Genomic DNA, 12,389 nt, shown 5'->3' with positions numbered 1-12,389 from the left:
AGGAATGCGGAGTCCACAACCTCTCTGAAGACTGAATTTGAATTTAACAGTTCATTGATATAGAATCACTGATCATCCTTTTTAGGACAACATACAAAATTCAAACCCCTTAAACCTGACTTTGTCAAAGTAATGTTACTCTGTGATCCAAATTATGCCTTTAAATAAAAATAAGCTTTTATGAAGAATCTGTTTTCTCACTTGGCAAGCAAAATCCCAGCATGTGATTACCAGATCTTAAAAACAATCCAAATAACTTGTATTTTCACCTTGTCACTCTACAAAACAGGACAAAATGAAGTCTATTTTACATGGGAAGGGCTGGATGAGATTATTCAAACATCATGAAGGAAGCTGACTTCCCCAAACCTTAATCACCCATAGCTTTTGTTTCTAGAGTAAAAAACTACTATTACTTATACTCAGAGCCCCTATTTAAAGATAGAAGCATTTATGTCATCTCTGTAGATGTTTTCCTCAGTGGCAATGGCAGTCAAAGCAGTGCTTTCCTGTTTCACTGTTCCAGTTCTTTCTCAATACCTACTCTTGGGGCTGTGTAGTGGAAGGAACCAGAGAACTACACAAAAAATTAGAAAAGGAGTATTTTTCAGTCATTTCATGTATCACAGCACTATATGCACAAGCACGTAACATCATATGCTCAACAGATGAAACTACTGAGGGAAAATACAGGATCAGTGTTCTGCTTTAGCTCTGCAACAACCTCAAGAAGAGATGCAGCTGTAAAATGTCTCTGTTTTTTGGAGTAGCTAGATATTGCTTTAACTTACGACTCAATTTGCCTAAAATCTCATTCTTCTTGTGCTGTTTTACAAGTGACATCACCCAAGGTCTCCAGTGTGTTCATGCAATCCTGAAGGTATGAATTCTAACAATTTATAGCAGAAGATTCTAAAAGCAGACACAAGTTCTAAACGTATCTGTAGGTTGAGATTATGGTGTCTAATTTGCAATGAAATGAAGTCCTTAGCTCTGCTAAGACACTCATTACATACTTTCTATTTACCTCATGCTTCAGAGAGAGGCGTGAATACTGCTCTAGTGTCATGCCAGCATCAGCAAATCCATTTTGAACTCTCGGTTTATTTCTCCTTATTTGTGTTTATATTAGCAGGGAACCCCTCCCCAGCTGGCCAGCTTAATGCTTCTGTGGACTGCAGCAATAAGCATGAGCAAGACCAAAACTGTCATCAGAATATTTTCCCTCAGATATCTCCTCTGAGGCAGACACAATGCATTGAGGCACCAGCATTGCAGGCCAAGATGACCCCTGTTTGCTCTGCCTGCACTCTGAAATAGCAAAAAGCCACGTGACTGCTCCTGCTGTGCCACATCCACGCTAACAAGTGGGATCTGTCAGCACCAGCTTAGTGGCACATTAACATAGTGGAAGTACTGGAGAAGCAACCACACATCTGTCCAAAATGCACTGCAGAGACATATCCATAAACACCACCACCCACTACAGGACACCCTGGCCTTTAAACCAGCTTGCTTCTAGGTATTTTAGCAATAATACGCCAGTGAGAAGCAGAGTGGCATGCATGATTACAAGTTGAAAGGGCTAATAGTGAATATTTTTATAATGGCATCACAGATTTCTAGATGTACAGTGGGAAGTTTTGTTCTGATCTTCTCATTTTGCAGTTTCCTGGCAGTCTGTATCACAGGAACCTGAAGCCAAAACCAGCCCTTCTATACATGATACAACAATATTCATACCTCAAAGAGCTTACTAGCTTAGCACAAAGTAGATTTAACTATTTTTGTATTTCAATGCTAAAGTTCATTAATCTCTTCACAGTAATAAGAAAACAGGCTGTATGAGTTAAGACTTTATTGGTAAATTGAAGAAATACTGTTAAGCAAACAGCAAGTTAAATTTACTTTCAAGTTCTAAAGACACAGGTAGCTGGAAGCTGTGACTAAACAAAAACAAACAGCCAAACAAACCAAAAAAAAAAAAAAAAAAAGGACAAAATCTCAAGCCTCATCATCTTCTCTTTTTCCTTCTGCGTTAGAACATTAGAATAGACAACACAGGTAATTTTAGACAGGTATGTGGTGACAAACGTGCCATATTGTCTCCAAGAATAAATGACAGTTAAAGATGATCCCTTTCAAGTTTGTACTTCTGAAATTTGATACTTCTCATGCTAATGAACAAAAATATGTTATATACACATTTCGCCACTCTTTATGCTACCCTTCTTTGACAACATTGGTTGCCAGAAAACAGCTGCCATGTTGCAGCTCTGGTTTCTTTCTGTCCACTTCTGAAACAATAAATTCACAGGTGGCAAAATTTTTTAAAAAGTCCAAAATTTATTTGATCACCACCTTTCCACTGCAATCACAGAAGGCATTTAGCTAAACAGACAAAAGATTCACAAAAATAGAAAGATGACCCTTTTCCATTGATCATTCTTTCACACCTGATTAGTTTCTACAAGGAAACCTACTCTGTTTCACTGACAGATACTCCACCTACTATTTCGAAAAGCCATTTCAGATAATACCTTGGAAGCTAATGCTCATAGCCCTGGATTAGGAAACATGAAATGACAAAGATAGAAAACACAGTAATAGGCTTTGCCCTGTAGCTCCTGCATTACTTGAAGCGCTCTGAGGATACAGAGGAAATGCCTATCTTAAGAGTGATCTCTAGGCCCAAACTTTGGCTTGGAGTTGCATGAGATTAAAATTAAATCTATTTCAATTAAGCAGCAAGGTAACCACAACATGCATTTTATAGCTGCTAAAAAGAGTATTTTGAAACTGCTAATCCAACACTTTGGCCTGGATTTGTCTGTGCTAGAGATATCCTTTAGTACTTGATTTTTATCCCATGTCATCTTCCTCCCCAGTTCTCTGGCTATCACTCAAATAGGCATATTGCATTAGCACTGTGTGGTGCAGGAATGGAAACAAAACCACGCAGGAAGTGGGAGATACTAATTACTGCTAAAGTTTCTGCTTTGCCTGCAGATTCTAAGAGTTCTTCCATTTTTCCCAGTTACCTCTTGAATGCTGGCTACTACCAGGAGGAGAACTAAGGTGGTCAAAATTCAGGCAGGGGAAACTATTCACAGTAAGTGGAAAGATCTCATGCTTTACTACATATTTTTTTCTAGGTATTTTTCCACTGTCACAAATGCAATTTTGCTGTTGCATACAGCACTTTCTTAAGCACACAAAAGGTGTGAAAATAAATGCCAGAGAGCAATGACCAACAGGGAAAAGAGAATAAACAAAAAGTGGACAGGAAGAAAGAAGGGGAAAAAAGGCTAGCCTACCATTTTATTGACAGGATGCAAGCTTGCCAAATTAACATCAACCACTTGTTTACATCAGCCAAGAGACTCTAAACTGAGGACTTCTGGATGACAAAAGACAGAACTGATCCAAATTAAGGATTTAATACAAGCAAAATTAATGTGCACTGTTCCACAAGGAACAAAGCAGATTTCCACCAACTACCTGGAATGTAACAAGCAAGCAAGAGATGCCTGACATTTACATTTAAAAGCTATGCTAATGAAAATTGTTCTGAAACATTCAAAGCAGAAATAAAAAGGCAGTACTGCACAGCTTATATTAAGACTAAGCACTTTGAAAGGACATTACTAGCCTCTTGAAATTTAGCAAAATGTTAAATGCATCAAAAATAGAGAGATGTAGAGGCTCAGTTGAAGAGAAGTTCTGTGATAGAGCTGAACAGCATCATGTACTTTGAATAAACTATGAAAACAGGATTTTGAACATTCAACTACTTTTAACCTTCTGTACACATCACACTAATATATTAAAGAAACTTAAAAATGCCATGAACTGGCAATCTGTTCACTGTGTATAATTAATAATGTTCTGTAACACTGTAAGAAGACCTACATCAGCATAAGATATAACATCCATGTTAACTGACATTCAACTAATAATTGCAACTGGGAAATGGGCCTGAATTATCCATAATGATTTCACCTACTGATAAATGTGTATGATACAGTGTATTCAAAAGCGATTTGTAAAGAGCAATCCAAAAACAACAAAATAGGGTGTTTCGGGGGGGATTTGTTTGGGGTTTTTTTGTTAATGAAACAAACAGATCATCTTTTACAAAAAAAGTATTTTTTCAGTAAATATCTTAAATTAAGATCAATTGGAATCCTTCTACATCAGCTTCAGAAACTGAAAAGCAACTTTTTAGCATATGCAGAATCTATGGGACACTAAATATACTGAATTAATGAAATACAGGTATGGTTAATATTGCCTCTTTATGTTTTCAAGCATAGGCAATTGATTACCATATTCATTAAATTCAATTAAACCTGATGAAGCATAGATGTAACAGCAGTTGCACCTCAATGTATACTGGATTCTTCACAGAGGTGAAAACAGCATACATAAATGAATAAATACAAAGCCTCTCTGAACAGCTGCCAGTAAGCATCAACAAAGAGTCACCAAGTTCCCTACAAACTGAAAACGTAAATTTCTCTTTGTGTATTGTGACAGTAACAAGTGACTTATACAGAAAATCATAACACTGTGTAACAAGACCACTGTGCAAGGGATCTCAGATGCAAGGACAGGGTCTGAAAAGCCTACAAAAGAAATACTTTAATATTGCCTAGGCAAAACCAGCATATTTTTGTATTGACTTGTTGGGAACACCAGCAGTGAAACAAAACTATCCTCATCAATGATGATACAGTATCCTGCCAGCATGGCATTGTATTGGCCAAAACTGCTTCACCAGAATGCTCAAATATAAAGCCAATTAGAAAATGTACTGGGCGCACTACACAGAATTTTAGAATTTTTTTAATGTGAAACACGGAGCAGAGATTTAAAAGGTCTTTAAAATGGTTCTCAATATACTGAGTAAAGTACTACTTGTTAAAACCATCTACAGCTATCTGCATGACTGAGAAGCTGTAAGACATTCCCCTCTGAAGAATTCACAGACCAGGACCAGGTGGAACAAAAAGATCATCCATTAGTATGTAAGTAGCGCAGTTCTCTTTCCCTAGTGCTGATACTCATTCAACTTTCCTAGTGAGAAGAGGGGAGAATGTATCCAGTTCCTAGCGAAAAGCTTCTTCAAAGCACTAAGAATGCCATTAGGAACACCAGTCTAATCACTAAATGTTACATGCATGTTACTGTTAACAAGATGGGAGAGATAAAAATAAGCAAGCTAAAAATGCGTAACAATAAAGAAAATTTATGTTCTCTGTCTAAAAAATCCTGCTTGTTAAGGTGAGTATGTCCTTAGATATTTTCCACTTGCATTCTTTTCTCCTAGTGTTCCAATTACTTTCAATTTCCACAGAAGCATCAAGTAACACGCCCAAAAACTATTTTACCACTTTCCCCTTTTCCAGTTTAGATTCTTCCCTACCAACCAGTCGCTGTTATCTTGGAAAACGCAGTGGTGATATGGAAACCACAAGACATCACACAATAGAACTTCCGCTACTGCAGAATTCAGACCCTTCCGCTTGATTTCAGTAAATCACTGCTCTCCTACAGTGACAGACTCCTGACACCCCCTCTGGCACCAAAGCCAGTAAGGACGTTTTCTATCCAACAGTTTATAGTAAGAAAAATCTTCTACATGTATTAAAATACGCCTGAAAAATCTTCTACATGCACAAAAATACACCTGGACGAGGCAGTGTTTACAAAAGCAAACGACAAGGAAAAGGAAACAAAAATAAAACCACAACATTTCTCAGCCAAGTGGCAAACCAAATTTGTTAAGTGCTGTACACGGAGTTCAAAAGGTCGGCTTTGTGAGTTTTCTTTTTCTTTCCTCCTACTACTCTTTCCAGTAACTTAGGGAGGTGCTGGGAGCAAGGGGGGACACGAGAAACGAACCATGCCTTTTCTTTGCGCACCCGAACTCATCAAAGGGTACAACCGCGGGCGCCCCTCGCCCTCCGCTTCCCCCCAGCCAACCCCGTTACGTTTAAACGCGCACGGGGAAGCGGCTGGAGCGCTACAGCGGGGTCGGACCTGCGGGGAGCGCCGACACCAGCACGGTAGCAGGTACCAGTCCCGAGAAGCCGCGGCCGCCGCCCCGTCTGGAGCCGGAGGACACCGCCAGCGTCGCCGGGGCCTCCGGTCCGGCTCTGGCTCCCAGCGAGTGTCAACGCCGCAGCCGCCGCCGCCCGCAAGTGCCGGCCGCAAGGTCTGCGGCAACGGCGGCAGATGAGGACACCTCCTCCCGTCACGAAACACTCGCAGGGGGTGAAAACGGAATGCGCGAACGGGCAGCAAGGCTCCCTGAGGATATCAGGGGAGGTTCGGCTTTTGTTTGCGTGAGGACAACGCCCCGCCAGGCCGCCCGAGGCGCGGGCCGCCCGCCGCAGGCCGGAACCCCGACCCAGCCCGACCCCCACAGCCGCTCTCACCGCCCGCGGCCGGCTGGGGGCGAGAAAAGGGGGATGTGCCGGGACACAGCAACAGGCTCAGCCCTCCCGCCCGCGGCTCCACGGCCTCTCTCCTCCTCCAGCCCCCCCGGCAAAACCCGTCGGATCAAATGAACAATAATAAATAAAACTTGGAGAGACAAACGCGTTTTAAAAGGCCGTTCAAACTCCAGCGACGCGGCGGGCCCTCCCCACCCTCCCCGGTCCGCATCCCCACAGAACGACGCGGGCCAGCTCCCCCCGCTCCCCGCCGCCCGGCCCAGCACCCTGCTTACCCCAGCGGCTCGGCGGGCCCCGCCGCCCGGCCCCGCTCTCCGCCCTTCCCGCGCCCGAGTAGCGGCGCTGAGCGAGCCGCGCCGCGGGGGCAGCGCGCTCGGGCACGCCCCGGCGGCCTGAAACCTAATCCTGCCCCGCCGCCCCCCCGGGCCGCCGCAGCACCCCCCTCCCGCGGGTCTCACCGGGGCGGGCTGGGGCGGCCGCCCGCAGCGACGGTGGGCGGGGGTGTCCAGGGGATTGCGGGGCACGCTTGGGGGTCTCGGCCCCGTCTCTCCCGGCCTGTCGCGTCGCGGCCCTGCCCTCAAAGTTTGTCTCCCCGCAGATGCCGGAGTGCACGCCTTGCCGAGATGAGACGGGGGAGCCGGGCTGTCCCGGTTTACCTCCCCGGTTCGCCCGTGAAGTGAAGGCGGCGGCAGGCTGGCCCTTGCCTCTCTCCGGTGGTGCGGTGCTGCCTGCGGCCGGGCCTGGCCCCGCTTGCTGCCAGCCCGGCCATCAGCCATACCCCTTCTGGTGGAACAAGATGAGCCTGGCCTGGAAGGGAGGAAAATAGGAAATGTTTGGAACTGTTAAAAAAAATTAAAATGCCAAGATCAACAAACAACACATGATGAAGTTAGACAAAATTATTTATAAGGTCACAGAGTTAATGAAGGGATGGCTCTTCCCTCGATGCAGCGGCTGGTTAGTGTGTTAACTAAAATTTTGTAAGAAATGTGCTGTGTCTTTCATATATATATATGTCTAAGAATAAAGCACGTAATGCAGAGGTGTTTGCAGTGACCACAAAAACCCCCCAAAACATAAGTTCAGCTAAAAGTGTAATTGTTTTGCTGTTTGTTAACTTCACTTCTAGCAAATGTCATCAGGGTCACGGTTTCACCTTTTCCTTTACAGAAGATAATTTTTTGATGTAGATGCTCTCAGGCGGCTCAGCTGAGGTAAACCCCCTGCAGAGGGAGATGGACCCCGGCTGTCCACCAGGCATGTTGACTCTGGCTCTGCAGAAGCTCCGTGAGCTGTTTGTCTCGTTGCCTTCTGGCTTGGTTCGGTTCTTTTTCCAAACAGATTTTAACCTTAAGTGTCGTCATATTCAGGGGGAAGGGGGTGGAAGTGTTTGGTTGTTGGCTTGTTTTTTTGGGGTTTTTTTGGTCACACAAACTTTTTAAGGAAACCTAATGTTATGAAGATAGAATGGAATACTGCCCTATCTATTTTCAAGAGTATCAATAAATGCAATCCCACTACAAAAACTTTAATTAGCAGGACACTTAACATGTAAACTTTAAGAAACCCAGCCCTTTGTACATTTTTAATTTTATTTAGAAAATTGAATTCTGAAAAAAATTTGAATCACTAAACAATATTTCTCTTGCTTGCTCTTGTTATAGCTGGTGGATTGAAAAACTCCAAATGATTAGCTGCCTTTTCCTCTGCTAAATACTGAAATATGCATGTAATTACGCCTTTTTAACAATAGTTCTTCTGCTTTTTAACTAAGAAAAGTAATTCTTTTCCCTTGTTCCCTTGTTCAGTCTGGCATGTGCTGGTAAGCATATTGCTTTTTAACCAAACAGAGGCTCTGCTATAGCTAGGACATTGAATGCTCTGTAACTGTCCTACCAACTTTGTGTGTTACATGAACCTTTATTAAATCCAGAATAAAGTCTTAAAAATAAGTTACAGTTTGTTTCCATGTATCATTGTTCAATGAATAAGCCACAGTTGATTAGATAAGTACAAAATGAGACAGCTATTGTAATTTTTTCCTGTTGCTCAGGCTTTAACCATGGCATACAACTGAAACAAAATACAGTGATTCTATTAAGTCTATTTGGACAAAAAACTGGGCAAAATTAGGTGCAACAGGACTCCTGATGTACAACAGCATTACTTGCATAATACTTCTTCCTGGTGCAATTTGGCTTTGTATGGGATATACCTTTCAGAAGTTTTTTAACATACAGGCTGCTATTCTCAAGTAGAAATACATTTTAAATTATATTCAGATTTTGTCAAGTCCTTGGAGTATATATTAAGTAGACGATAGTTACTGAAGTTCAGACCATTGGGCTACCTTAGGCCTTGCCTGTATTAAAAATATTTGCATAATTATGCCAACATAGCTGTACACACAAACTGAGCCCTCTCAGTGAACATACAACTCTGCATACAATAAACATAAAACTGTAATGGGAATTTGTAACACAGTAACCTAGTGAGCTCTTGTCCGCAGTAGCTGATGCCTCTGGTGAAGAGCCATGCAGGCACAGTTCTAGCAAACAGCAAAACAAATTGTTAGGGTTTGGAGTACACACCTGGTCTTGTGGATATAACTGGTATTAGCTTTAGAAAGTTAACTTGAAAGACATCAGCAATTTGTATTTACTTATTTCTTCCTTTTGTTATAAAGTAAGATCTCTCCAGCCCCTTCCTAGAAAAAGAGGGTCACAAAGTATTAATAATTTCCTTAGTGTGGGTTACATTATGTACAGTGACACACCATGTTTTAAGTTATGTCATGGCTTTGTTCCTGTAAGGAGTGTGGCCACTGTTGTTGTGCAATCTTGAGAGATCCTTAAAATATGAAAAAGAGAAACTACTTTGTATTTCAAGGCTAAATGTCTTAACTAACTACAAATACTTGTTATATCTACACATATTTATTCCAGTGATTTTAAATAAAAATTGCATGCAGTTTTTAAATCCTATGCTTTTATCAAAAGACTGCTATGACTACAAAATCCATAACAAAATATTCTGTCAGAAAGGTCTCTTAAGGAAAAGGTGAAGAGGGTCTAAAGAAACCCTCATTTTATCTTCTCTAGTATTAACATCCTGATATATTTCATTTCTCAGGTCAATTTATAATATACTCATGGTCAAAGTATCAATATTGGATGAGATGTCTGCCTTGCTGATTTACTTAAATAAATAAAATATTGATATTAATGATCTGCTGCTTAGATTTATTGGAAGACATGAAGGAGAAGTAAACTCAGAAAAAAAGTGTGTACAGAAATAACAGGGCACCAGAAACAAGGCTGTGTGTCCATTAAATCATTCATCAGGCTGCTGTTGGGGATGCAGCCTTTTAAAATAGTAATGGGAACAGGATCTGTGCAATGAAATGAGACTGATTCTGCTCTATCTGAGTCACAAGTACTGACTTCGCTGTGAGAAGATATTGCCTATGAAACACATTTGACGACATTTATGGCACACATCTATTTATTCCCTAACAAAAAAAAAGTATTCATAACAGTAATTGTTTAGTTCCATCACTCTGGGTATCATATTTGGTATGGGCATTGTTATTGCATGCCCCACTGCAGAATGGGTAGAATATATATTTTAGGGACCAAGAAGAATCCTGTCAGGAAGGACTCAAGAATATTTATATGTTTTATATTTATGCTTGAAATATTCCATCCCTGAACTTGGAATAAAACATGAAAAGAGACCAATAAACACTTTTCATAAGTACTACCTTGATTAAAAATTGGATACATTTCTGCTTTTATAGCCTTACTCTTCAATATGACAGCATATTTTTCTTAATGTATATTCATATGTATATATGCATGCATAGACACAATATTATACTTTTCATTATAGCATTTGCTCAAATTTTAAGTTAAAAAACCCATTAATTACCATCTTCCCTTTTAGAGAATGGTAATAACTTATTACATAAATTTTATTCCCAGCTATGTAAAGCAAAAGTAATCCATTGCATTAAGTGGAATTAAGCTGTATAAAACCAATCTGAAATCAAAGGTAACTATGATCCTAATTGCTATAGCTGCTAATCTAAATATTTTAAGTATGTGGTTATGCATTTTGTCCTTATCCAAATAAGGATGGATCATCATCTTTTTCATGGAGCTCTTTAGAGTAGAATAAGTTATACTAGCAGAAGCATACAGTATTAAATATAAAACTCTTCTCATCATCTCAATGTAAAAGTTACACTTCAAAATTCAGATGGTGTAACTATGCAGTTACTTCTATTACTGGAGGTAACACCATGTATGTTGTTACACAGAGTTAAAAATCGGTCACTTTCTCTTCATGTTTGAAATTTACACAGTTTTTGGATTATTATGCTGGCAAGTAGCAAATATTAGTTTCACTTACTGAAGCCTGCATGTTGGCAAGAATGGTGCATAGATTTACATTTTAAAGGTTCTTTGGGAAATTGTCTTCCCTGGGGACATACTTCGTAACTGTTATGATTGCTATTGGAGCCTACACATATGCGCAGAAGGGAATGTATGCTCTGTAAGGTAAAACAGAGTAAAAAAGTCATAAAAGGTATGTTAATTATTTATAAATACAAAACAAAATACTTGAAATTATGACAAATTAAAAGAGCATTTATTTACACACAAACAGGATTGTTTAAAGCCACAGGCCTTGCTCACAGCAGAGAAGTGAAGCCAAATAAGTGACAAAGAAAATTAACCTTATCATAAATTCTCCAGACACATAATACCTACAAGGAGTGTCTGGTTTCATCAGATTATGGCTTTTTTTTTTTTTTCAAACGTTGTATTTTGCTAGAGATTTCCACATATTCGACAGACTCTACTCTCAGACAACCTAATTTTAAAAGCTTTTTTCAGAAGTCCCTCAAGGGACGTAGTCAGAGCAACATGTGATCTGGGTATGCTTGTCAATGCAACAGTTGTTCCAGTATTTGAAAAGACAAGGCAGTATCTCATTAGCAATTCTTGTGTTAGGAAAAACAGGAGCTCCTGCATGACACTTCCTTTAGTTCTAAAAAATTCAGAATGAAAGGAACCTGACCTGACTAGTTCAGGAGTTTATGTACAGATGAATTGACAAAACTAAAGGAAAGCACAGCAATATGTGTAGAATGATTTGTTGTATGGCTCTGCAATTTATCACTGTCCAAATAGTAATTGCCTCCATATGCACAATTTAGCTAATCAATGTATCTGATATCTTGCCCTGTGCAGTGTATGATGCAGATTACATGTAAGAGTACACGTTGTCTTCAAGTCTCTGCTTCTCATCCAAATGTGAAATTGGAGAAGTATTTTGCTTTCAGTGATTTTCAGAGTTAAAATCTTAGGAAAAAGTACATCTCTGAATTGGCAGTCTTAGGACTTTTGTTCACAAAAACGTTCATGATATTACCCATTTTGGATGAATAGTTCCCTACCTACCAAACCATCAAAATGGTATCAACTCACTACACTGTCCCAGCCATGGACAGATTAGAGCTGTAGCCTGTTTGAGAGGACAATGAAGCTTTACAGATAGCTTCGCCAAGGCACTGTGTGTACACAGAGACCATGCAACCAACCTTGTTCCATTGCTTTTCCAAGGGATCTGATTCCACATGACGCTGTATGTTCTTAGTTTTAACTTATATATAGAGAAGAGGCAGAAATGCACGTCTGTGTCCTTTTATCTTGTTTATGATGTAGGTGAACTTTGGGTTGGGACTAAAGCTATTAGTATTACTGCTATTATTAACCGCCTTTAATACCATTAGACCATAGTTGCATTGAAAATGTGATTATTACAGACTAGGAGTTACAGCATGGTGTTGGTACAGTACGGAGAGTCCAAAATCCAAACATGCAAAGAATATATCCATCTGCCTGTGAACTTGAAAACTAC

General features: G+C 40.4%; 1 protein-coding gene across 18 annotated transcripts in view; it reads right to left on the bottom strand.

Moving 5' to 3' along the window:
* The window catches only part of MPDZ (multiple PDZ domain crumbs cell polarity complex component), a 101,959-nt gene extending 94,705 nt beyond the window's left edge, over positions 1-7,254 (bottom strand). For 11 of the 18 annotated variants that reach the window (XM_042013212.1, XM_042013216.1, XM_042013217.1 and 8 more), the window contains exon 1: positions 6,737-6,828. The gene's annotated coding sequence lies outside the window, so the exon portion shown is untranslated. Of the gene's footprint in view, positions 1-6,045; positions 6,134-6,736; positions 6,831-6,919 lie in introns of those variants that run through there. The other 7 variants (XM_042013204.1, XM_042013207.1, XM_042013211.1 and 4 more) reach the window with 4 other exon arrangements.
* Between the last annotated feature and the right edge of the window lie 5,135 nt (positions 7,255-12,389).

Source organism: Corvus kubaryi, unplaced genomic scaffold (assembly GCF_017639235.1).
Source record: "Corvus kubaryi isolate FWS band 111438036 unplaced genomic scaffold, C.kubaryi_AGA036_p1.0 split1-37296, whole genome shotgun sequence".
NCBI classification, from domain to species: Eukaryota; Metazoa; Chordata; class Aves; order Passeriformes; family Corvidae; genus Corvus; species Corvus kubaryi.
The sequence above is the reverse complement of the archived record's forward strand: the minus strand, read 5'-3'. Positions and strand labels throughout refer to the sequence as shown.